This window comes from Panthera onca, chromosome A3 (assembly GCF_046562875.1).
Source record: "Panthera onca isolate mPanOnc1 chromosome A3, mPanOnc1 haplotype 2, whole genome shotgun sequence".
Classification (NCBI taxonomy): domain Eukaryota; kingdom Metazoa; phylum Chordata; class Mammalia; order Carnivora; family Felidae; genus Panthera; species Panthera onca.
Genome location: NC_138341.1, coordinates 4,397,118 through 4,422,070, shown reverse-complemented (window position 1 = coordinate 4,422,070; position 24,953 = coordinate 4,397,118).

Sequence of the window (24,953 nt, the reverse complement as noted above, 5' to 3'; positions counted from 1 at the left end):
GCAGCAAAGGTCTGTCTGCTTAGAAATACATGTTCCTTCTGTACTAAGATCTTCCTTTCTCTTAATGGAGAAAGTCAACAGCTCAGCGTTCTACTGATTGTAAACCTCTCAAATCCATTAGGATCGTCATCACGAAACTTAAGAGAATCCATTTTTTTTCTGAAGATGTGTCATACCTTGCAGCATCTGCAAGAGAAGGCTTTGTGTCTTTTACCTCAACCCCTCTCATCCGGATAATGATGTAAGCCATTAATGTCTGTTATTAAATTAGCACTAATTACTTACCAAGTCATTACCAAGGGGCTTTAATATAGGATCAATTCGGACAGATGCTCAGGAATCTTCTATCGCTGAAAAAAAAAAAATCAGAGAAATACCAATACCCCCCAAACAAAACTGTGTGTGTAATGTGGATATGAATATGGAATTATAAGAATTATAAGAGTTGTGGTCAGTGCAAATCACGCAACTGGTATCGACCTCCCTTTTTGAAAACCACTCCTGAGTACCAGAAACAGTAGTGCAAAAAAACCCTCTGAATTAATGAATCTGCTCACTTTTCTTCATGTTGCTGACTAGAAGATCCAGAAATGAGCTGTTTATTCTATTATACAGTGTTTTTTTGATTTTAAGACAAAGAGCAATGAATGGAGATTAAGTACATTGAATCCCAAGTGCTGGCTATGCCGTTAGCCTGTGTCGAATTTTGAAAAATAATTCGCATTCGGTAATTCCTTCATCTATAAACACCGAATGGAGTTGGTGTGGTTTCCAAGGTCTTTTCAGTTCAAGATTTATGTAAATGGAAGACGTATAACTACACGTACACCTCCCATGTTTCTATAGTCAAAATTATTTTCAGCCACTGAATTGTTAATTTCCTTTCGTTTTCAATAATATCATACAGAAAAATACACTTAGCTCAAGTAAGATGAGTCATATCATTGTTAGGGCACCTGGGTGGCTCAGTCAGTTAAGCCTCCTATTTCTGCTGAGGTCATCATCTCACAGTTCGTGGGTTTGAGCTCCAAGTCGGGCTCTGTGCTGACAGCTCAGAGCCTGGAGCCTGCTTCGGATTCTGTGTCTGCCTCTCTTTCTCTGCCCTTCCCTCCCACCCTCCCTCTCTCTCTCAAAAATAGATAAACATTTAAAAATTTTTAAAAAGAGATGAAACACATCATTGCAAGAATATGGTGGTTCCAAGGAAATAGATATTTTACTTTGGAAATCTAGGAGGTAGAACTTTTATGTTCTTCTCGTTAGCCTTTTATTTGCAAATACAGATGATTTTACCAGGTACCTGAATGGGTCATTGTGACTGTCTCCCTTAGGGAGGGCATATGCCTACTCTGTGTGTGAAACAAGAATAAGGATGGTAATTTGGGGAGCAGAAGAGGTGGTTTGGAGCCTTCCAAGTCTATTTTTAAGCACCGTGTTGGAATGGGACACCGTGGAAATGCTGGGTCCCTGATGTCATGAGCTGCCATTTTTTTTTTCCTGACCTCTTTTAGGGGAGGGCGGAGGGCTCTATGGTGTTTGTATCATGGCTTACTTATTTATTTTCTTTGATTTTACATTCATCTGAATACGATCCCTGTAAATGGATCTTATATTTCTAATTTCACGTTATTTTCTATTAAAGCCTTTGAATTTATTAAATACACAGGCAGCATCCGATAAAATGCTCAAAACTCTTTTTTTCTTCCTTTGGTCTATAAGTGTTGTGAATTATACCAAAAGGTTTATGCTCTGCAAAGCATACTTGCTTTCTTGGGATGGATCCTGCTAGAGTTTTGTTGTATTATGTCTTAAACATATTGCTGGATTTGGTTAACTGATAGCTTCTTAAGGATTTGTATATCTGGTTCATAACTGAAATCAGCAATATATTTTTTCACTGTATCCATGGTTTTGAGTTCAAGCTTCTCTAATTTTTACCCTTTTACTATTTTCTTGAGCTCTTTACATGAAAGACATTTTCAATTTTTATTCAAGGGTTGGTAGCAATCTCTTACAAGTCTGGGACTTTTGAGAGGTACACATATTCCTTAAAGCCATTTCTATTTATTTAACCCTCCTTTTTTTTATTTGGGTGTCTCGTTCCCTGCTACACTGATTTCCAATGATACTGAAGTGAAGTTTATATACATTAAAGGTATCCATTTCAAGTACACAATATGACAATCTTTAATTTTGTTTTGAGTAAGCTCTACACCCGACATGGGGTGGGACTCATGACCCCGAGATCAAGAATTGCACACTCTACTGAATGAGCCAGCCAGGTGTCCCTCAGCTGGATGACCCCTGAAAAAGTATACACTCGTGTAAACACCCACACAAACAGCGTATAGACAATTGCCATTTTGCCTTCCACCATTTACCCCAGGAGACACTAATCTTTTCTGTGGGTAGTTACTCACATCTTTCATTTTCCTCAACAGTTTTCGGTAGTTTGATAGCGTGTGTCTTTAAAAGAAAATGATCCCTAATGTTTCATGTGTTCAAAACCATTGTAACTGTGATTTTAAATTTTATTGTCCAACTGCTACTTCCTAGTATGTGTAAGTTAAATTCTTTTTGTAAATGTTTCGTATTGAGCTTACATCCTGTGACCTTGCTAAAACCACTTGTTTGTTTCAGTAGGTTTTTTGGATATATTCTTCAGGGATTTTTTGTGTTCACTGTCATGTGCTTTGTTGAAATAGTGGAAAATATATGTTTTCCTTTTATTATTTTCTTATTGTATTGTGTTTGCTAGACCTTCCACTACTGTGTTGCTTAAACACACAAGCAGTAGACATCCTTGCCCTATTCTTGATTTTTGGAAGAAAGTATTGAGTCTTTCAACATTTGGTATGGTGCTGGTTGTAAGTTCCTCATTGTTGCCTTTTATAAGTTTGGGGGATTTTTGTTTTCTATTCCTTGTTGCTTCAGAGATTTATATAAAATAGTGCTGGATTTTGCCCAACACTTTTTTTTTTAACCCTGAGATCAAGAGTTGAACACTCTACTGACTGAGCCATTATGGTTATATTTTTTTCCTTCTGCATTCTGTTAAGATTGTGCATTACATTGAATGATTGATTACATCTTGTGTTATAGGAATGAACTCTACTAGGTCATGGTACATTATTGATTTTTTAATTGCTGGATATATATTAGATTTTTCAGCTGTAGCTATTAGTTAAGGTAAAGCTATTTTTCATTAAAAAGAAGTCTGAAAGATACAGTAGCTTTGAGAATTGATGAACTTCTGGGGCGCCTGGGTGGCTCAGTCGGTTAAGTGCCCGACTCCGGCTCAGGTCACGATCTCACGGTTCTCAAGTTCCAGCCCCGTGTCTGGCTCTGGGCTGACAGCTCGGAGCCTGGAGCCTGCTTCAGATTCTGTATCTCTCTCTCTCTCTGCCCCTCCCTTGCTCACGTTCTGTCTCCCTCCCTCTCTCAAAAATAATAAAAAATATTTTTAAAAAATTAAAAGAAAGAAGTGATGAACTTCTTTTTCTCTCACATAGTAGTAAAGCGAACATTCTAGGCTGGTAGGCGAGGCTGGGCTTCATGTGTTCCCAGGGTCATTCAAGACCCACATACATTCCTAGTGGCATCTGGGTGGCTCAGTGGGTTAAGCTGATGACTTGATCTCAGCTCAGCTCATGATCTCATGGTTCATGGGATTAAGCCCTGCATAAGCTCTGTGCTATCAGCACAGAGCCTCCTTGGGATTCTCTCTCTCTCTCCCTCTCTCTCCTACCCTCCCTGACTCACTCTGTCTCTCACTCTCAAAATAAATAAACAAATTTAAACAATTATAAAAAAACACCCACATATGTTCCAAGTGTTCCCCCACCCACGGTGGCGTGAGTGAGCCTGGGGTGTCCCTTTATCCGGGAGCCCGACGTCTCCTGGCCATGGCCAGTTGAAAAAGGAGGGGATAAAGGACACAAAGGTGACCTATGTCTGCAACATTAGGGCCTACGTGTCATGGTGACATCTTCCATGTCTGGTTCTATCTTATTAGAGATTTAATTGTGCCCGTATTTATCTACAAAGGACACAGGAACATGAAATCTAATGTTATTGTATTATGCCCTCACACGTTGCCTGTGAGATACTGGGCTTTGAATGTATAAAGGCTCTGATGGTTTGAAATTTGAAATTTCATCATTCACATAATTTTATCTCTCTGTTATATACGTATGTCTTCCTGATCAATTTGCGAGAAACACAGATCACATTTTTAAATAAAAGTGTAGATGCATTTATTTCTCTCTGAATTTCTATTATTACTTTATGGAGTTCAAGCCTGTTTACAAGAGGCATGTAGATTCTTTTTTTTTTTTTTTAATTTTTTTTTTTAAGTTTATTTATTTTTGAGACAGAGAGAGACAGAGCATGAACGGGGGACGGTCAGAGAGAGCGGGAGACACAGAATCGGAAGCAGGCTCCAGGCTCTGAGCCATCAGCCCAGAGCCCGACGCGGGGCTCGAACTCATGGACCGCGAGATTGTGACCTGAGCCGAAGTCGGACGCTTAACCGACTGAGCCACCCAGGCGCCCCGAAGCATGTAGATTCTTAACAGTTACAACTTTTTTTTTTTTTTTTACCAGTATATAATGCCTCTGTTTGTCACTGATACATTTTCTGTTTTGCTAAAACACAAGGATTCAATAGGATCCAGAGGCTCATAGCACAATCCCCAAAATGTCTAGGCTTTCATTGAAAATCACAGATCACACCAACTAGTTGAAAGATCTCAAACAAAAGGCCATCAATAGATGGGGGTGGGTGGGGAAAGATGGAAATAATGTCAGGATTATCTGACAAAGATTTCAAAGCAGCCATTGTTAAAATACTTCAATGGCCAATTACAGATATGCTTGAGATGAGTGGAACAAAACGAAAACAAAAACAGAAGCTTAGGAAGAAACAGAAAATCTCAGAAAAAAAAGACATGAAGAACTGAATGGAAATTTGGAAAGTTTTTAACTTTCAATTCAGTGACTGAAACATTAAAAAAACATTTTTAATGTTTATTTTTGAGAAAGAGAGAGAGAGTGAGAGCTTGAGGAGGGGAGGAGCAGAGAGAGAGGGAGACACGGAATCCGAAGCAGGCTCCAGGCTCCGAGCTGTCGGCACAGAACCCGATGCGGGGCTCGAACTCAGGGACCGCGAGATCACGACCTGAGCTGAAATTGGACACTCGCCTGACTGAGCCACCCAGGCATCCCTAAACATTTTTAAATGTAACTCTAATTTTGTAATATCAATCCTGGGAAACTGTAAAAGACTTTCTAATAGTTTAAGAGTATCAATCTCTCTTCTGTAACTTACAAAAGTCTCCCCCCGCCCATTATTCACTTAAATAATGTCTGTTAAGGAGGCCTCAGAGTCTGGTTTCTGAAAAGTGGACAAATCAGCACAGACGGCCTGTGCTCTGGTCTTTAAAATTAATGTCTGAGAAACCAGAGAGAGAGTCTTTTCCCGCTGCGCTTGGGGAGACATCACGGCCACCTCAAGAGCTCAGTAACCAGAACAAGGAATAGTCTGGGGAGACATTTTGAATTCGCTATTCCGCTCGCCGTGGTTCACGGGCAGGTGAACTCCCCGGCCTCTGCCAGCTGAAGGAGAAATTACCAGCACTAGCTCACCATGGCCATCCACCTTCCTTCTTCCTTTTTCCCCCTACCCCTTTCTTCGCCTCTTTTCTCTTAATTTTTTTCCTTCCCCTCCCCTCTTTCTAATATTATCTCTAGATAGAAACTGTAACCTATTGGGGCGCCTTGATGGCTCAGTCGGTTAAGTGTCCCATCTCTTGATTTCAACTCAGGTCGTGATCTCGGGATTTGTGGGTTTGAGCCCCGCATCAGGCTCTGTGTTGGAAGCTTGGAGCCTGCTTGGGATTCTCTCTCTCTCCCTCTCTCTCTGCCCCCTCCTCTGCTCACGCTCTTTCTTTCCCTCTCTCTCTCTCTCACAAAAGAAATGAAATAAACATTAAAAAAAAAAAAAAAAGAAAATGTGACCTTATTAACTTGTTCAGAATTTTTTTTTCAACTATAATCAGTTCGAGTAGGCAGAATTCTGCAACCCCTCCGCAAATCGCAAACCACTTCTCTCAAATCATCTCTTGAAGGCCTGATAAAAGGCTTTGTTATTTTCCTAGCTTTCCAATCTGTGTCCCTTAGCCCTCCACAAATACTGCATTGTCTTCTCCTCCAGAATTCTCCTCGCTGAATGAACTGAACGTATATCCGATAATGTCCCTGTACAGCTGAAGAATCAGATAGATCATCTTCTGTCCACTTACAGTTAATGAAGGCTCCCATAATTATCGCGTTCAGTATTCAGATGACAATTTGTGGAGTGCTTCCTCTGTTTCTGGCAGCATTTGTTGTAGGCTGGATAAGTACAAAGGTAAGCGGGCTAGATGTGATCTCTGTCCCAGGTGACTTCCAGCCTAGTTGGGAAACCTGATCATCAGAAGCTCAAATATATTATACTGATGAGTCTGAGGAAAATTGCTTTGAAGGGAAAAGGAAGTGGAAGTAAGATTTTGCACATTCGCTGACTTCTTGGCATTTTCTATTCTTTTCTATCCCTCCTGTTGATTCTTGCAAGGTATCTTCTGCCTCGTTTTTCTTCCATACCCTTCTTTTTCCTTTCCAACCCAAGGTAAGTTGGGTGGGACTCAGAATCCAGAGTTGGAAGGACCCATGCAAATCAGTTGCTTAGATTTCCTCATTGGAGACTCAGAGAAGGACCTGGGGGAACAGGGAGACTTACTCCACTAACCCCAGCTAAGAAGGGCAGACTGTCTTCTGGTTTCTCCCGGGCTCCGGGCCCCTGCAGTTCCTGCCCTCTGGTCCCAGAGCACCGGTGTGGTAGATTCTGGAACGGCTGTTTGTTTGACAAGGATCATCGCTGCCCCTTGCTGTCAGGAATCCAACTTGTGCGTATCCCTCAGTTGTATCAGAAAATTCCTGAAGCCAGGGATGCCCTTTTGTCCTTTCTCACTGGGTGCCTGTCCACGAGGACGTCCTCCCTCCCTTGTGGGGCGTTTCCAGCTTCCGAGACAGTTAGATTTGCTTTCCTGGCTTAGGACTTCATACTGGGGCAAATTGTTTACCTTTTTACAGTTTCCTTATCCACGAAGGAGAGAATAAAACAGCTCCCTTTCTTTTCTTTTCTTTTCTTTTCTTTCCTTTTCTTTTCTTTTCTTTTCTTTTCTTTTCTTTTCTTTTCTTTTCTTTTCTTAATTTTTGAATTGTATTTAAATCTAAGTTAGTTAACATACAGTGTAGTGTTGGTTTCAGGAGTAAAACCCAGTGATTCACCACTTACGTACAACACCCAGTGCTCATCCCAACGAGGTCTTCCTAATGCCCACCCCCCATTCGGCCCATCCCCCCCCCCACCTCTCTTCCAGCAAGCCTCAGTTTCTTCTCTGTATTTAAGAGTCTCTTAGGGTTTGCCTCCCTCTCTGCTTTTATGTTATTTTGCCTTCCCTTCCCCTGTGTTCATCTGTTGTGTTTCTTAAATTCCACATAGGAGTGAAATCATATGATATTTATCTTTCTCTGACTGACATTTTGCTTAGTACAATATACTCTAGTTTCATCCATGTTGTTGCTAACCATATATATATATATATATATATATATATATATATATATACCACATTGTCTCTATGCATTCATTAGTCGATAGACATTTGGGTCCCTTCCATAATTTGGGTATTGTTGAAATGCTGCTATAAACATTGGGGTGCATGTACCCCTCAAATCAGCACTCCCACATCCTTTGGATAAATACCTAGTAGTGCAATTGCTGGGTCTTAAGGTAATTTTGATTTTTTAATTTTTTGAGGAACCTCCATACTGTTTTCCAGCATGGCTGCCCCAGTTTGCATTCCCACCAGCAGCACCAAAGAGATCCTCTTTCTCCGCATCCTTGTCAACTGAGTTGCTAATTTTAGCCATTCTCAGAGGTGTGCGGTGTTATCTCACTGTGGTCTGGATTTGTATTTCTCTGAGGAGGAGTGACGTTGAGCATGTTTTCATGTGAAAAAGAGCTTATTTTAATTTTTTGAAAGTTATTTTTTTGTCAATAAGATCATGTACGCGAAGCTCCTGGTTTCGCTCTGGCGATGACCGTGGATTGGGGGGGCTCTATGCCTGCACCCTAACCTCTTCTGCGTTTACTCATTCAATTTCATCCAGAGCACGACCTCCTGATTGCCATGCCGTCTTGCAATTAAAACCTGCCCTTCCTGGGGCCCCTGGGGGGCTCAGTCAGTGGAGCATCAGACTCTTGATTCTGCCTCAGATCATGATCTTGGGGTTGGTGAGATCGAGCCCCATGTCAGGTTCTGCGCTGACATCATGAATCCTGCTTGGGATTCTCTTTCTCTCTCCCCCCCAAAAAATAAACAAATAATCATTTAAAAAATAAAACGAAACAAAGCAAAATAAAACCTGACATTCCTCCGTCCAGCCCTCCTGGCTACAATTCGTGATGGCTTTCTTACCATGTACCCCACATTTTCTTACACTTTTGTTAATCCCCCGAATTTGTTCTGTTTCATCTGTGTTCAGCTTCCCAGACTAAGCTGTAAGCGATTCAAGGTCAGAGGGTGTAAATTAGTCATCTCAGTATCACTTCAGTGTCTACCTCACATTGTGCCCACAGTAGATGCTTCCAGACTAGAGACGTGGGACTCACTGGCTCAGCCGTCCCTGTGACATCGACTCAACACCAACGCTGCTCCACTTTTCGTACGACTGCTGGACCCCGGATTCTTAGCGTAAAAGGATCCTGATGCACTGTAACAAACCGATGGTAGAACGCCTCATAAAGCCAAATCCTGTAGGTTCGATCTGGTGGCTCAATATCAAGCTCAGAGAGCTTGGTCAGAGAGGTGGCGGTGGCTCAGGTGTCTGAGGGTAACTGGCTTTGACCTTCTAGCTCCGTCTCAGCAGAGCTACCGAGGCGCCAAGACCAGAGAAAACGTAGCACACCTCCGGAGAATGAGAAACGAGACACGCGTTACAGAAGAAGGCCCTTCACGGTGAGGTCAAGCCACTGCAAAGGCCAGGGAGTAAGCTAGTTACTGCACTTACGACGGTGGATGATCTTCCTGCCATAGCAGAGAGCCTCACTGTCTCTGCCAGGCTACTCAGCACTTTTTATGAACATTAATTTGGTCTCCCTCTATAAATACTAAATCCTCCTGGCCGGAGAAAGAAAGTGATAAATCACCAAAACGAACCAGGGAAAAAAGAGAAGAAAAAGAGAAAGAACCCTTCTTTTAATGTCTTAAAACACCTTCTTGTATTTCACCTCAGTGGCCTGTTTCTGTCTTGAGTTCATCCTTGGTTATAGACTCGCGAGGTATGGGTTTTACAGATTCTGCTCAGGTCCTGTGTCAACTTTTGCCGTTTCGGCCCAGGCATCTGCATGATTTAAGCAGAGAATTAGTCTGGCGAGCAGTTCGTCAACTCAGACTGAAGAATAAACGTGAAAGGGAGCAGCCTTATCAAAAGTCAATCACTTTCAACTGCCCATAGAAGTCGGTACAGAAAGGACTTTTGGGTACATCTGTACACATTCCTTTTCTCTATCTTCGTTCTATTTTTTTTTTTTTTTTTTGCATGACTTTCTCACAGCTTTTTATGATGGACATATGTGTAGATGTAAAATGTGCTAACACATACTTAAACGCCCCGGCGTGTTCCATTGTGATATGCATTCAGAGCGTCATTAAAATAGCGGTAACAAAAGATGAGCTGCTAAAAAAAAAAATCCAGAGTTAGCTGGGTCCTGTGGAGTGAGAGCTCTCCTCTGGAAGTAAGCAAGAAATATGCCAGGAGACCATTCCTGCTTGCAGGGTCTCCTGTCATCTGAGTGTGCCTTTCCTTTGTGCCACTGATTTCCAGGTCCTGAAAATGAAGGAAGCATCTCCAGGCACACAATTGACCGTAGGGCCCGTGTCGAGGCTTTGTCTCGGGAAGCCTTTCTGAATCCCGTCTGGGTCCCATTCTCCCCCTTGTGCGTACACGTTGGGCTCCCTCAGAAAGCAGTGATGGACACGTTCTCAGGGTGACCTTGGCCTCCTTTTGTCTTTGAATCCTTGTCATTCAGCTGAGACTCCGTTCCCAGTTGGCGAGATGAGGTCCAAGCGGCGTCGGGGAGCAGAATGGCAAGCCCGAGACGAAGACTCTTTGTCTGCTTTTGTTAGGATAAGGCAGGGAAGGCGTCAACGTCCTCATGGCACAGAGCGAACGATAGTTGTGGCCTACATCAGCGTGTTGTTACGAAGAACAACTGGAGAAGGATTGTAAATTCAACGAGGAATGTTTATTAATTAAATGATAACAAATGTTGCTTAGGAACTGGCAATTTTTTTCTTGGTTGGCAGGACAAAGGGGTCATTTTTTTCCTCTTCTCTTGGTTTTGCAAGATTCATTGCCGGCGAGGGATGTGTGCCTCTGCCTCTGGTCAATTTATTTTTCCAGCTCCATGGAATGCGGCTCTCCATGGCAGGGGCCAAAGACACAGTCGAACTTATCATATATGAAAGGAGGTGCTTCAATGCCAAGGACGAGCCCGCACTGCTCCACGGAGACCCCGAGGCCGCCGGAGGGTAGGGGACCTGCCTCCGTGATGCCTGGTGATGGCATTCGTGGCAGGGAGCCATCTGCTCCGAGCAGGTCACGGGCAAAGGACCAACCTTCTCTTATTTGGGAGCTGGGAAATGGGAGGCCACAGCACGTAGGATTTCTTTGTCCTGGAGGAGAGCCGGCCTCATCTGTCAGGTACGAAGGTGCTGGGGTCGTGGATGGCATGGGAACAGTTTGTGCATCTCATTTACACAGAAAATGCAGACCTGGCGGACGCCTGAGGTGTGGAGGGCGCTCCGTAGCCACGACCCAGGCTCCCCGGGGGGCAGGAGTCAATGTCCAGCAGGGAGAACTTTAGGGGAGAGGCCCAGCCGTCTAAAGTACCGCCTGGGTCCACCACTTTGCCCTCTTCACTATTATCTGCCTGCCTGGCTTCCTGGTCTCACTGTCTGAACCACATCCAACCAGCATCGCTCTGGGGGGCCTGCCAGGAGCCGGACACCACGCTGGCTCCTTGGTGAGCCCCAGCCGGCACGACGGGGGGGGGGGGGGGGGGGGCGGCCTCTCTTGGTCAGGCCAACGGCTCGCTTCCTCTGTGCCTCCCTGCTCCACTGTTTCTTCTCTGAGTCTTCCCATTTTTCCCAAGCCTGATTGCTTTTTTTTCCTCCTGGTTCCTGAGCGCTGACTCTCAGTTTCCTAAATTCAGCTATTACTTTCTGTTCATATCTGTTTGTCGCAGAGACGGAGAACATCTACCTCCAGGGGCTCAGCCAAGAGCCGTCCTGGCCCTGAGAGACCAGAATGGAAGGAGACACAGCTGGTTCCAGGGTCCCCGTGAGCGGCTGAGGCTGGGGGGGGGCAGTTTACCTCCCAGAACATCCCCCCCGCCGCCCTTAATTTTTCAAGGAGGTTCTCTTTGGGTCCAGACACCTGCTGCCTGGGCTCCTTCCCGGGACTGGCTCTGAGCTTTCAGGAACTTGGCTTTGCATTTTTTCAGCCTCCTTTTCCGAAATGCTTAACAGTTCTCGTGGATCTAGATATTAGTATGACACCCAGAAAGTCTAGTGTTTATGGTTTCCCGGGAATACGGATATGATTCATTTGAAGCAGGGTGGAGGGGGTGGGAAAGTGGGACCGGGTGCGGAAATTATGGGAAGAAAAAAATGATCATAACTATGAAATAAAACCGTTTTTTTTTTAAATCATTCCTTGAAAAGGCAGCGAGACACAATGGGTCAAGCTGAGACTAAAGCAGTGTGCCTGTGTCCAAATGCGACACATCGATTCCATAGCTCAGTGAGTTTGAATCTCTTTACCTTAAAGCTTGGATTCGAATGATGATACCATGGTCTGCAGTCACACGGGTGAGGCACCTGACCTACCTCTGATGCTCAGGAAGGACCCAAGCGTTTCTTCCTCCTTCACATTCTTATTAGATTACATTTTCCAGAATGTTTGTATCTGGGCATCTTTGTTTTTTCATTGTCTCCTCTGTTTATTTGAACTGAATTTTGGGTTTAATTTTTTTTTTTTTTTGGCCAGTCTTTCCTCCCCCAAACAAACATATCATTAAGGAGAAAAATGTTCAGTGGTTTTAATGTGATTATTAATAAAAGTGAAATATTCACATGGGGCTTAAGAGGAATTAACACGGGTCTGTGCTGATCCACACTTGATTACCCATTATGCTTCCACGCCAAAGATAAAGAGGATCTGGGGAAGCCCTCCCTCTCCCTTGGAAAGTTTATTAAAATGATAAATGAGGTTTTGGTGGCAGTTAAGCAACTATAAAGTATTCTCTTGTGGACAAACTCTGTCCCTGCTTGTTAGGGGCGTTCTGACGAGGAGAGCTTGTGGTAGCCCCCCGTGCATCGGGGCTGCGTAGCCAAGGTGACCGTGATGATGGGTTTCCTGGACACAGAATATGTCAAAGCTACCCCTGAATAGATCATAAATATTCGACATTCTGAAACCTCCCTCTGCATGGATCATTTTCTTGGGATTCATCTCAAGAGAAATAGTCAATATATTAATTTTCCTAATGGAACTCAGCACTGACAAGGAATAATGAGGAGGCTTCATTATAGCCTCATTTTCCATCTGTCGCAGCCACCGTTGACTCTGTGCATGTCGTATTCATAGGGCCAGTTAAAACCAGGAAACAATGCTTCTTTCTGGAATCCGTGTCATTTCCCAAAAAGCAGCAAGACTTTGTTCAGAATTCAGTATCATAAGCACAGCCTCGAGGGACAAGTATGCATTATGGAGGATTCCTGGGCCCCCAAGGCTTGGGATATTAAAATATCTTTCGACATCATCTTTCTATATTTTTCTATAACCTACTAACACACTGCCAACATTCTAAGCATTCAGGTGAGTGGTGGGTGTCTGGTCACTTTGGAGGTAGCAGCACGAGAATGTTTCAGCATGCTTATTTTTATGCTTCCAACCTATGCCCCCCTCGGAGAAAGTTAAGGATTTGTGCGTGCCTTTGTCCAGCTTTTATATAATGAAATAGCCTCTCCGAGCACATTTCACAATCTAATAGAAAATAAAAATAACAAAATGTACCTCCAAGATCATTGGGCGGATTAAAACAAGGCACAATATGGGAAAAGACTAACACAGTGGGGTGCCTGGGTGGCTCAGTTGGTTAAGAGTTCCACTTTGGCTCAGGTCATGATCTCACCATTTGTGGGTTCGAGCCCCGTGTCAGTCTCTGTGTTGACAGCTCAGAGCCTGGAACCTGCTTCGGAACCTCTGTCCTCCCATTTCTCTGCCCCTCCCCTGCTCATGCTCTGGCTCTCTTTCAAAAATACACATAGAAGAAGAAGAAGAAGAAGAAGAAGAAGAAGAAGAAGAAGAAAGAAAGAAAGGAAAGTCCAGTGCGGCTCCTGGCACAGTAGAGCTGATCAGGCTTGTATCTTAGACCGTTACAGCCACAGGGGCTTCTTTACTTTCTGGTTTACGTAGCTAAACAAAAGGAGTTGTTTTGAGAAGGGGGTGCGGATGTCTCACATGAAGGGGCATTTTTATCCATCAGCACGAGAAACGCTCCAACACAGGGAGGCCGTGGTGGTGGAGGGAGGCACAGTGGGCAGGTGGCCGGTAGGTGACGAGGGACTGGAAGGGGACCGTGTTGGTGAGACAGGTCAGAGCGTCTCTAGGGCCTGCTGGCAGCTCCTGAGACTTAGAAATTGTGCTGTTGTTTCCAGTGTTCAAGATCTCACCACCTGGCCCCAATCTACTTTTTATCTGGAGCCCATGAGGTAGATTTAAATAGTGATGTTATTACACGCGATGTTTCTCCTGCCTGAAATCCACTCCTCCACCCACCCCCCACTCCCATATTCTTGCTGTATATCCAGGATCCTCCCTCTATGTAGCTTTCCTGTTCTGGAAATCAACTCCGTGTACTGTGAGCTTTTTTTAAATGTTCGTGTGTGTGTGTGTGTGTGTGTGTGTGTGTATACACGTGCATATGTGCGGGCATGTGTATGCAGGTGTGGCATTTAAGATGTACTTATTGGGGCTCCTGGGTGGCTAAGTCAGTTAAGCATCCAACTCTTGATTTCAGCTCAGGTCATGATCTCACGGTTTGTGAGTTTGAGCCCGCATCAGGCTCTGCTCTGACAGCACGGAACCTGCTTGGGATTCTCTCTCTTCCTCCTCTCTTTGCCCCTACCATGCTTGCACTCTCTCTCTCTCTCTCTCTCAAAATAAATAAGTAAACTTAAAAAACAAGTGTACTTATCCTAAAATGCCTAGTAGTGTAATTTACCTACATAATCTCCTGTAATGGGATAACAATCCCTTAAATCTGTACTGTCTAAGGACTTCATTGGTCATTAGAAAGCCATGATCTGGGGGAAAAACAAAAATTTGGCAAACAAACCAACCAACAAACAAACTGGCTTTGAGTTGGGGTAGTGTTTTGGGGAGCGCCATGAGGTTATATAACCCAGGGCTCCTTTTCCAGGTCCATCTATGAAAATAAGCTATTATGTGTTATCTCTTTGAGACTGAATTTCCCCATATATAAAAATGTAACAACGTATGTCTTGCTGGATGATTGCAAAGATTGCCAAGATCATGCATGGAAGCAGCTGGCGGACACAACGGAAGCTGCTGTGACGATTCCACTGGCTGAAGCACAGGGCTGGGAGTCAGTTCTCGTCACACATGTGCTCCGTACCTGGCATTGACAGGTTCGCTCCCGGGATTATCACTGGGACCTCAATGTACAGATGAGAAACCCACATTCCATAAAGGGTTAAGAAATGGACCCAGAGTCAGTCCGTGCTGTAGCCTGCCTCAGACAGGGTCTGGACCCCACCCCCATCTTTGTGCCACGTAGCTTCTCTGGGAGAATTTGTCATGTCAGGGACAGAAGATATGAAGGTTCCTGGAAACACCAAAAAAAAAAAAAAAAAAACAAAACCCAAAAAAACAAAAAAACCAAAAACCAAAAAACAAAAAAAAACCCAAACAAACCCAGAAAACAAAAAACAAAAAAACCCATACCTTAAATCAAGCGCCCTATCAGAATTTTGAATGGTGACAAAGTAACATTCTTTGGGCCAAAACAGAGATATCAAATGATGATAATGTTTATTATTTGTATTTCGTAAAATGATTCTTTAATCTACACCCAATAGGTCTCATGGGACTGTTTGTATAACAGACAATGGAAGACACAGAAAAATTGTTGTTACAGGTTGAGTTGTGTGCCCTCTGCCAGGGTCCTTTGTTGGACCCCAGGGTCGCAGGATGTGACTATGTTTGGAGACAGGGTCTTTACAGAGGCAATCAAGGTGAAATGATGGCATTAGGGCGGGCCCCACCCCGATCTGACTGGTGTCCTTATGAAAAAGGGAAATGTGGACACAGAGATGCACCGAGGGAGGGAGGGTGATGTGACTCCCACCGGTCTCTGGGGGCTTGGCAACTGTCTGCAGGCCAACGAGAGAGACTTCGGGTGGAGACACAGCCTCCAGAAGTGGGAGATGATACATTCCCGTTGTTTCAACCACTCCCTTCGTATCGCTTTGTCCCTGCCGCCCCAGGAAACCCACACAGTTGTGCCCCAGAGGGAACGTGGTCTGCCCCTGAGACATCATTTCCAGTCGCATGAGTGATTTCCACTTTGAATCGGGTCAAGCGTCTTTGTGACTCTATTAACAACTGATATTACAGTTATAACCTGCGAAGTCTAAATGTTAGGCCGTTGAGAACAATGGCGTGTATACCTTGTGTGTGTACGTCTATCACGACCCAGGCCGTGAGCGCTAACAGCAGGTGCATTGGCTTCAAGCAGAAGAGAGCCCAAAGCCACTGTGGTCCTAGTCTGCACATACTCGTCCTGCCCTAACAGATCACAACTTGGCAGGGTGGCCTCCCGTGGGTAGGTCTTCATTCTGACCTAGACCTAATGGTTCGATATATCAGATCACATTGTAACCAGAGTCACGAAATCTAAGTTTTCTGGTAAGATCAGCTACATGGCCGTGGGCCATGCGGTGGCCTAAATCTTTGCTCCTCTCCCCCCAAGTTCATATGTTAGAATCCTCGTTCCCAAGGTGAGAGTGTTACGAGGTAGGGCCTTTGGGAGGTGATCAGGTCCTGAGAGCAGGACTCATGGTGGGATTTGTGCCCGGGGTAAAGGACACGCCACACCTCCCCACCCCTTCTGCCACACGAGGTGACTTTGAGAAAGTGGCAGCGGGCTCCCACCCGACACCGGCTCTGCTGCTGTCCCGTGCTTGGATTTCCAGCCTCCAGAACCTTGAGAAGTCAATGTCTGCTGCTTACTAACCACCTACTCTGTGCTGTTTTCTGACGACAGCCAGAAGGGACTAAGGCGACTCGAACACCACATCCTGCTTCTGCACCCCTGGGGAAGGCCTGTTGTCCCCTGGCCCCCCCACTCATCCCTGGAGGTTGTGTGAGGCAGCCGGCCTGCCGTGGGTCAAGAATGCACTCCTTGGAACGCCCGAAGTTCATTCATGGGCTTCAGACTTCTGGAACTTTGTCAAGCGAGTGTGTTGTGTTTCTGGATCTCTATTGCGGAAACTCTTTTCCAAAGAAGCAAAGTCCCTGGAAACCCAAAAGGCACGAGTTCTAACCTGAGCAGAAGGCTTGGCGAGCAATGTCATGTTCGAGTGAAGCCGCCAGCATTCTCCCTCTAGAGACAAAACACATTATTTCTATGACATGCTTAGTCTCCATCTGCTCAGAGAAAAGGAGCGAACCTCCAATATACCCCACCATGGGCTGTGCCTGCCTGTGTGCGTGGCTCGGCCCGCCAGGCAGGATCAAATGCTAGGTGACTTTAGGCTGCTAATGGAAATAGCCTATGGGTACTAACTGAGGGAAAACAAATGAATACCTGCATTATTTCGCTCTATTTTTGTGTTACTAAAAGCAACCGCCACTAATCGGTGATCAGTTTCTAACAATCTTGGTGAATGTGTTACTCATTTTTTTCCCCTGAAGAATTCTCCAGCAACACCCATCATACTCATTGTTGAAATTATATATTCATGAAAAAAATTTCAATACCCCCAATTATGTTAGATGGTCATATTTTCCACATAAACCTAGGCATTATTTTCCTCCAGCAGTACTCAGAGCCAGGGAAATATGTAATTTGCTCGGCTATTTGGCACCTGGGAATGATTAAGACCCTGCTGTTTGCAGTTAATATGGTGGCATGACTTGAGTTGGAGGCCAGAAATGGAAGCAGGGCTGATAACCGATCCGTCGCTTTGTTTGTGACAGAGTGGAAGTTCTGGTGCACCACTGGGGCCGGGCGGGAAGGATGTCGCGGCAGAAAGGACACAAGCAAAAAGAGAGGAACGGCGGTTGCCTGGGATATTTGTGGACTCGATTCTTAATTTTAACCGTAGATTTCAGAGTTGCCATTGAAAGGGAAAGCATTAGACTCACTGCCTGGGTCGGCCTCCGGGGGTCACATGGCAGGCACCGTGTCGCGACCACAGGCGACATCCTGCAGGGGGATGTTGCCGATGCTTGCTCAGCAGTACAAAAAAGGGCGAGGCGAGCTAGTGTCAGGATCAAGACAAATCCGTTTCTGGAAAATTATGGGCAAGAATCAGAAAATTTAAGCGTTTAAAACTATTTGTAGAATGAATGAATGACATCATCATCATCATAATAATAACTATTCTTCCAGAAGATAATAATAATAGTAATAATAATAGTTATTATATATATCATATATATATAATATTATATGTTATTATATATATTAATATATATAATAATATATGATAATATAATATATTATTATGAGTAATATATATATAATATATAATAATAATAATATATATTATATATATTTGCTTACAAGTTGGCCATTTGTCTGCAATCCTCCAGGGTAATGCGTTAGAAACAACCGTGGGACAGGAAAGAGAGAGAAAGGTGCAAGGTAGTGGCCCGACAGCAGATGGAGAGTGCACTCACCTTGCAGCCAGAGGGAGCAGGCCTGACGATGAGGAGTAAAATAAGCACAGACGGAACGGAGTCGTTAGCTCCATTAGCCATTAGCTAATCAACCCAGTGGCCCCGGGGCCATGGGTTCCATCACGAAAACTCAACTTGATGGAGTAGTCTCAAAGCCATGCGGTGAGGAACCGATGCAGCGTGGAACCACAGTCAAAAACACACTAAAGCTCAGCTCCGCGTCCGTAATATTTGAGTGAGGGCCAGCTCGGATACCCCTCTCGGGGAGAACTGAGAAGCAGCAGTCTTCACAGGACCACAGAAGCCACCTAGGCAGGGGTCTACTTCAGGGAGACGCAACATCTAGCCTTTAAACCCTCAGTTGCCGCACGCCCCTGACCTTCACCCTGGCTCTCGGTTCAGCCAATCAACGCACTAACCCCACGGGGCTATGTTATTCTGCACCTGAGTCAGCTTTGTTCACATTTAATTTTGAGATGCCCCAAAGCACCAAAAGGTAAGCCTCTCTCTCGGACACAAAGAGCCACTGGGATGCGGGACGGTGTTTTCTGAAGACAATATGAAAAAAGTATTATCAAGAAGCAATTAACTCTTGACCGCATCTACTTTCTTTGGGACTGGGCCCGTCACCTCTTTGGAGGACTCACTGCCAACAGAAGCAGGGGGTCCCTTAAGGGCACTGTTGTGTGATGGGTTCTAGCCTCAGGTGGGATCAGAGGACTATGCGATAGGTGGCTTCTGAGATCCTTCACAGTGCTAGGATTCTAGAAAGCTGTGGCATCTTCCTCTTTTATCTCTTTCCTTTTTTCTAGACACTTGGTTTTTGCAATGGCCTAGGAATTCCAGAGGATAGCCTTGGACGATGCCCTGGGTGGATTGTCTAGGAACGGCTGTGCTGAAAGCCTCGTGTTAAAAGAAGGTCCTGGCCATAACAGGACGGATTGTGGGTCGGGTTGCAGAGTCCACTGAGGTTAACGGTCAACAAGACCATTAAGATGATGCCTCTGTGGGTCCAATGTGTTTTCACCGCCTCATCTTTACACATCAGAGGCGAATGATGACAGTGCAGTGACCCTGATGGTTACTCCTAGATATTTCTGTGCTAAGAAAGAGGGTGGAATGTGCAAGAATGATCAGAGGAGCCACACATGGACTTAATAAAAAACAAATGCACTGATGCAAAGATATTCTACTGCTTTGGTAACATCAAAAGCATGGAAAACAAGGTTCAGAGAGTTGAGGTCATTGGAACAGGTTCTGAGAGGTTATTGCTTTGGAACTCTTTGCCCTTAAGGAGGTGGGGATTCAAAACATCTAGTGCTCTGATATTCTAGGCTTGGTCCAAGGTATCCATCCACGAAAGATTATAGACCCGTCCCTGGGTTCCACCTCTTTGACTGTCAAGCTTGGGTGGGACATTTCTTCTATCTGACTAAATGGTTTCTTTTTTATATGCTTCTAGGTGTAACTATCCTACACACCCCCCCTTTTTTTTTTTGACCATACACTATATAAAAATAATGTCTTTAAGAGAAATGAGAGATTTGCAGTTGTGAGGCTTTGCATTCTGGTGAAGACCTGGAGGCTGGTATTCTGCGGCTGTCAGTCACCTAGCTAGTGTGACACTTCTTGTGAAGCTGGCCATGGTGGGCAAGACGCCCCACCTACAAGGCCAGCTCCTGCCCGTGGCACACAAAACCTCTCATCGGCAGGGCTGTGTCATAATTGTGTGGGGCTGATGTCTTCAGGTTGAAGCCATATTTCTCTTAGGCATGGGAAACTGGAAGAATATTTCTTTATCGTCTCTCCAAACGTATTGTGCTTTTTCAATGTAAGCAATTGACTCTGATTAAATCTGTGTAAGCATGATGCAAACGTGGCCATGAATCAGTTATGTGTCTCACTTTATTTAACTGAAATGAACGATTAGATGGCAATATTGAAAAATGAAAACATCAGAAATTATAAGGCTTATCTCCAGCTCTCAGTGACACTGTCTCAACGTAATTCAAGTCTTGAGCTGCTGACCACGGAAGAGCCAACACCCCAAGTCACTGGAATGAAAGGCCAAGTCTTCTTTGTGGTCAAAGCCAAGAGAAGGCTGGAGTCCCCACTTCCTGCTGTCTTGCTCTCTTGGGTGTTGAACAGAAATAATGGTGGGATCTAGATGCTGTGAGGCTGAGGGTCCCCATCAGAACAGTGCCCTTTGGTTTTCCATGGCTACTGCCAAAGACAAACAAAGCTAGACACTAGTTAATGTGGACGGGACAGACTTTACTCAGTAGCACACTAGTGCAAAAGGGAAGGAGTCCCTTGTGGCCTTGAACTCAGCTTCCATTTGGGCAGAGGGGACTGGGCATTTTAAAGGGAGAGGGAGGGGAAATAGGATGGAGTGAATAGGGGCTCCGTGGAGTCGGAGAACGGGAAAATGACCAAAAGTGGGAATGGGGGTGGTTTGGGTGTGCTAACCGGTGCTCATTGAAGTCAGGCTCCTGCCCTCCACAGAGATGGGGAGACAGGGCCCTGTCATCAGATGTCAGCTGCAACACACATTGAATTCTTCTGGCTTCCTTGAGTTTTCTCGGGCACTTTAAGGGAGGCTGGGGTGGCCCCAGGGACATGGCCTGGAGCTGTTAAGAGCTGTGTTCCTGTTTGTTCAGGTCTTTGCAAGCCAAGGTTGAAGCCTCGTGGAGAAGAGAGCTCAGCGGAAACTGCCTGGAGTTTGGTTAAGAGTTTTGTTGCCTCTTCTGGAAAAGGTTTCCCTCTATTGAATTTTTCTGTCGTTGTTTTCTTCTTGCCTGCTCTCTCTCTCCCTCTCCCTTCCCCTGCCTTGTTTTATTTTTAGGTGTTATGTCTCCATCCTGCCATCTGCCATTCTCCTCTCATCTTCCTAGAATCCTTAAGTCTGTTCATTAAACACTTCCCTTAACAGGATGCGCTTCTCTACCTGCAGGTCTCGTTCCTGAGACTGACATCGGAGAGAGCTTGGGTTTATAGGAAGATTGTTGCACTCGGGTATAACTTGAAAGTGAGAGAGAAAGCTGATTGCTAGAGTAACATATAGCATTGTTTCCTGCCTGTGACACAGTGAATATTTGAGATCACAGCACTTCGGGAGCAGCTGTTTCAGTTTACAGAGGAAGAAACTGAGGGCAAGAGATGAACACATGTCTTTTCGGGATGCTCTTGACAGCCCCTGAGTCAGGATGCATTGAAGGAAATTCCAAGGAACTCCCGAAGACCCACTGGCATAATAACCCCATGGCACATCCGTGGGGCTCTGCTCAGGCGTGGAGGCACAAGTCCACTGTCTTCCTGGACCCTACAGACCTCCTGCGGATTCTGTCAGTCTTAAATTTCAGCTTTGCGATGACTTCTGGTTCTCCCCACCACGTCTTTTATTTCACCTTTTACCCCGTGTCCCAATTTCCTTCCCTCCCACACCCCTTCTAATCCAGGACTAGAGTTTTGACACTTTAAAGCCAATGTTGGCTCCTTCCAGTTTTGGAGATCCTGTTGCGACACGTTGTTGGTCGGACCGTGTCCCCAAACTCGTAAATTGAAATTCTCTTCCCTAGTACCGCAGAACGTGATCTTAGCTGGAGCTAGGATCTTCGCACACGGTCAAGTAAAAATGAGGTCATGAGGGTGGCCCCAATCCGGTATGACCGGTCTCCTTTGAAGAAGAGGAAGTGTGGAGGCAGAAGCACATAAGGGGAAGACAGTGCGCAGATTCTGGGAGAGGATGGCCATTCACAAGCAAGGAGAGGGGCCTGGAACAGAGTCCTTCTCCCAACCTTCAGAAGAACCCAGCCCTGCCCACACCTTGGTCTCTGACTTTCAGCCTCCAGCCCCGTGAGACAGCCCATTCTATTGCGTAAGTCCAACAGTCCACTGGCTTTGCTATGTCAGCTCTAGTAGGCTAACCTGCGTATCTTCCTGGGGCGTCAAGTACATAGTAAATGGAACAACTGAATGACTGGGAGACCCCAGCTCGCATTTCAAAGTAGTATTTGGCACCATGTACAGTGCATCGAAGCTGGAAGGGGGAACCCTAAAACCTGCCACCTTGACCTCCTTTGCTATCTTCTTAGTGTGCAGGCTATCTCTAGGAGGAACTTCACGAATCCTCGGCATTTCTCAGAGTATAATTAGAACAACAAAAAGCAAAAAAAAAAAAAAAAAACCAAAAAAACAAAAAACCAGGACTGCCTTTTACATATCGGGATGCTGATATCTATGGAAGCTGTTATTTGTCCGTAAAACCTTTGCTTAAAGGAAATGTCGCTGGCTTGTGCCCAGAGAGATTGTGTATCTCTGCTGATCTTTCTTTTCAAATAACTGTACTTATTGGAAGAGAATAGAGTTGGCAATGACAGTCAAAGGCATGTTGAGGGTAGGAGAGAAAATGCAACTTTATAAAGGTCAGCAATGGAGTAGTAAAAAAAAAATTGATTGCTAGAGTAGGATTTCAACGTTCAGGTCTGTATTTATTTTTATAAAAATAGAGATACCAAATAGATTCTAAAAGCCATGTGAAAAGTCGGCAAATATTGCATCGTGCCCACTTCTTGCTGTCTACTGTGTAAGCCCTACAGTGGGTGAAAAGGAGAAAAATACACTAGTTCCTTGTCGTTTGGCTTTTCCCCCAGTTGGTGTTAAAATTATGGAAAAATATACAACGTGTATGAAGGGCGAAAGTTATGGTAGGTGTGACATCAGTGTTGATGAACCAACATTGCATCATTACCTTATTTTAGTCCTTTAGTCCTTTAAGAGGTACGTTTCTATTTTCAGAATGTGGATGCGGAAACTGAGGCTCAGAGGGGGGCGGTGAACTGATGGTGTCATCGAGCAAGGGAGTGTCACCCTGGAGTTGGAACTCAGCTGTGGATCTCCAACCCAGGGGGGCAGGTGGTATCTCCCTGAGTGTGGGCAAGGTCTGCCTGAAGGCTGTCGACCCACAGTCACCCAGAACCCCATGCTCAGAGATCCCTGAACACCGCATAATATTTTGCTTTCACTGTCTTGACATTCCTAATGATTTTCAAACCAAAGGTTTGCATTTCCGTTTTGCGCCGTGTCCGTGTCCCGTTATGTGGCCAATCCTGCATTCAGGCGGTGATTTTTGTGTTGTGGGTACGCTGAAGGGCGAATGGCATGAGTTTTTCTGCCATAGTTTTAGTTTCATTATTCACTTTGAAATGGTTCAAATCTACAAGCGATGACTGAATATAATGGGATCACGGGGAGATTTCACAGCAAAGGTCTGCACAGTCCTTCTGTAGCTGCCAAATCCTTAGGTTCCTTCAGGAAGAGCAGCAATGATGTATTCATACTTCTTCAACTATACTTCTTTTTGGATCTGAAGATTCTTAGAAATAAGAAACTCAGCACTTCAGCATCCCTTTGAGTCATGTCAACACTTTATCACCATTTAAAGTTGAGGAAAAAAATGAAATGTTTGACCAAAAAGTATATATCAGAGAGAGCATTTATTTTTAGAATTCAAAAGCAAAATAAGACATTTAATTTTTCTGTACCTAGTCGTAAAGAGAAACATTGATTTTCATAGGAAGACAGGGAGATTTTGAATCTTTGAGTCAGATAAACTTGGGATCAAATCTTATTATTGGAATTTACTGGCCTATTGCTAAGACTACCTAACCTCATTTTCTAACCTATGAAAAGAAAATAAATTTCTTTTTTGCAGAAATATTTTGCACATTAGATGACACGTGGCTACCTATGAAATCAACAAGCACATACTATTTAAAATTACTGTACTTTCTTTTCTTTCATGGAGTCATTTCTTTAAATATCTGGTGATATGGCAAGAATGTTTCCTACAAAAGGTTAATCATAAAACTTTAAAGAAAGTTGAAACCATGATGGTATCTGATGTATACTCTTAGATAGTATACTTCAGAAAAAATTAAAAAGGTTTAGGTAAAAACTTGTGACCAGGATACAGTAAGTCAAAATACTTTGAGACCCACCTCAGTTAAAAGTTGTGTGTGTGTCAAGGTAAGGAATTGAAAGCTACAAAAAAAAAAATATCAAAAACAATTGTTAAATAGTATATTGGTCAAAAGTATGACCAATTTGAGACTGTGGATCATGTCTTCCAATTTGCTTGGGTGAAATACTTCACCTGCTCCTGATATGCTCATTGGCTGTTGTGTCTTTAATTTACTATCATTATGATATAAGCAAGCTAGATAAGGACCAGGATCTATTTTTATTTTACTCTGAATGACCAGGTCTGGTGCAGTGCTGTTTCCCAGAATATCTCCCCTGCTTGGTCCCCTGCTTGGCAGAAAAAAAAAATTAATTAATACATGAGTAAGTGGATATGATGGAATGGTCAAGGGAAAACTCTAAGAACTGAGGCCTTCCGACATCATCCTGTAATAAGACTTTCTTCCCATAGAAAGCAGAACCCAGATCTATTCTTCTTCTTTTTTTTTAACATATAATTTATTATCAAATTGGCTCACATCCAGTGTGTAAAGTGTGCTCTCGGTTTTTGGGGTAGATTCCCAGGGGTCATCGCTTCCGTCCATCACCCAGTGCTCATCCCAACGAGTGCCCCCCCTCCATGCCCGTCACCCATTTTCCCCTCTCCCCCACCACCCCCATCAGCCCTCAGTTTGTTCTCTGTATGTAAGAATCTCTTGTGATTTGCCTCCCTCCCTCTCTCTTTGTAACTATTTTTCCCCTTCCCTTGCCTCATGCTCTTCTGTGAAGTTTCTCGAGATCCACATATGAATGAAAACATATGATATCTGTCTTTCTCTGCCTGACTTATTTCACTTAGCATAAGACCCTCCAGTTCCATCCACGTTGCTGCA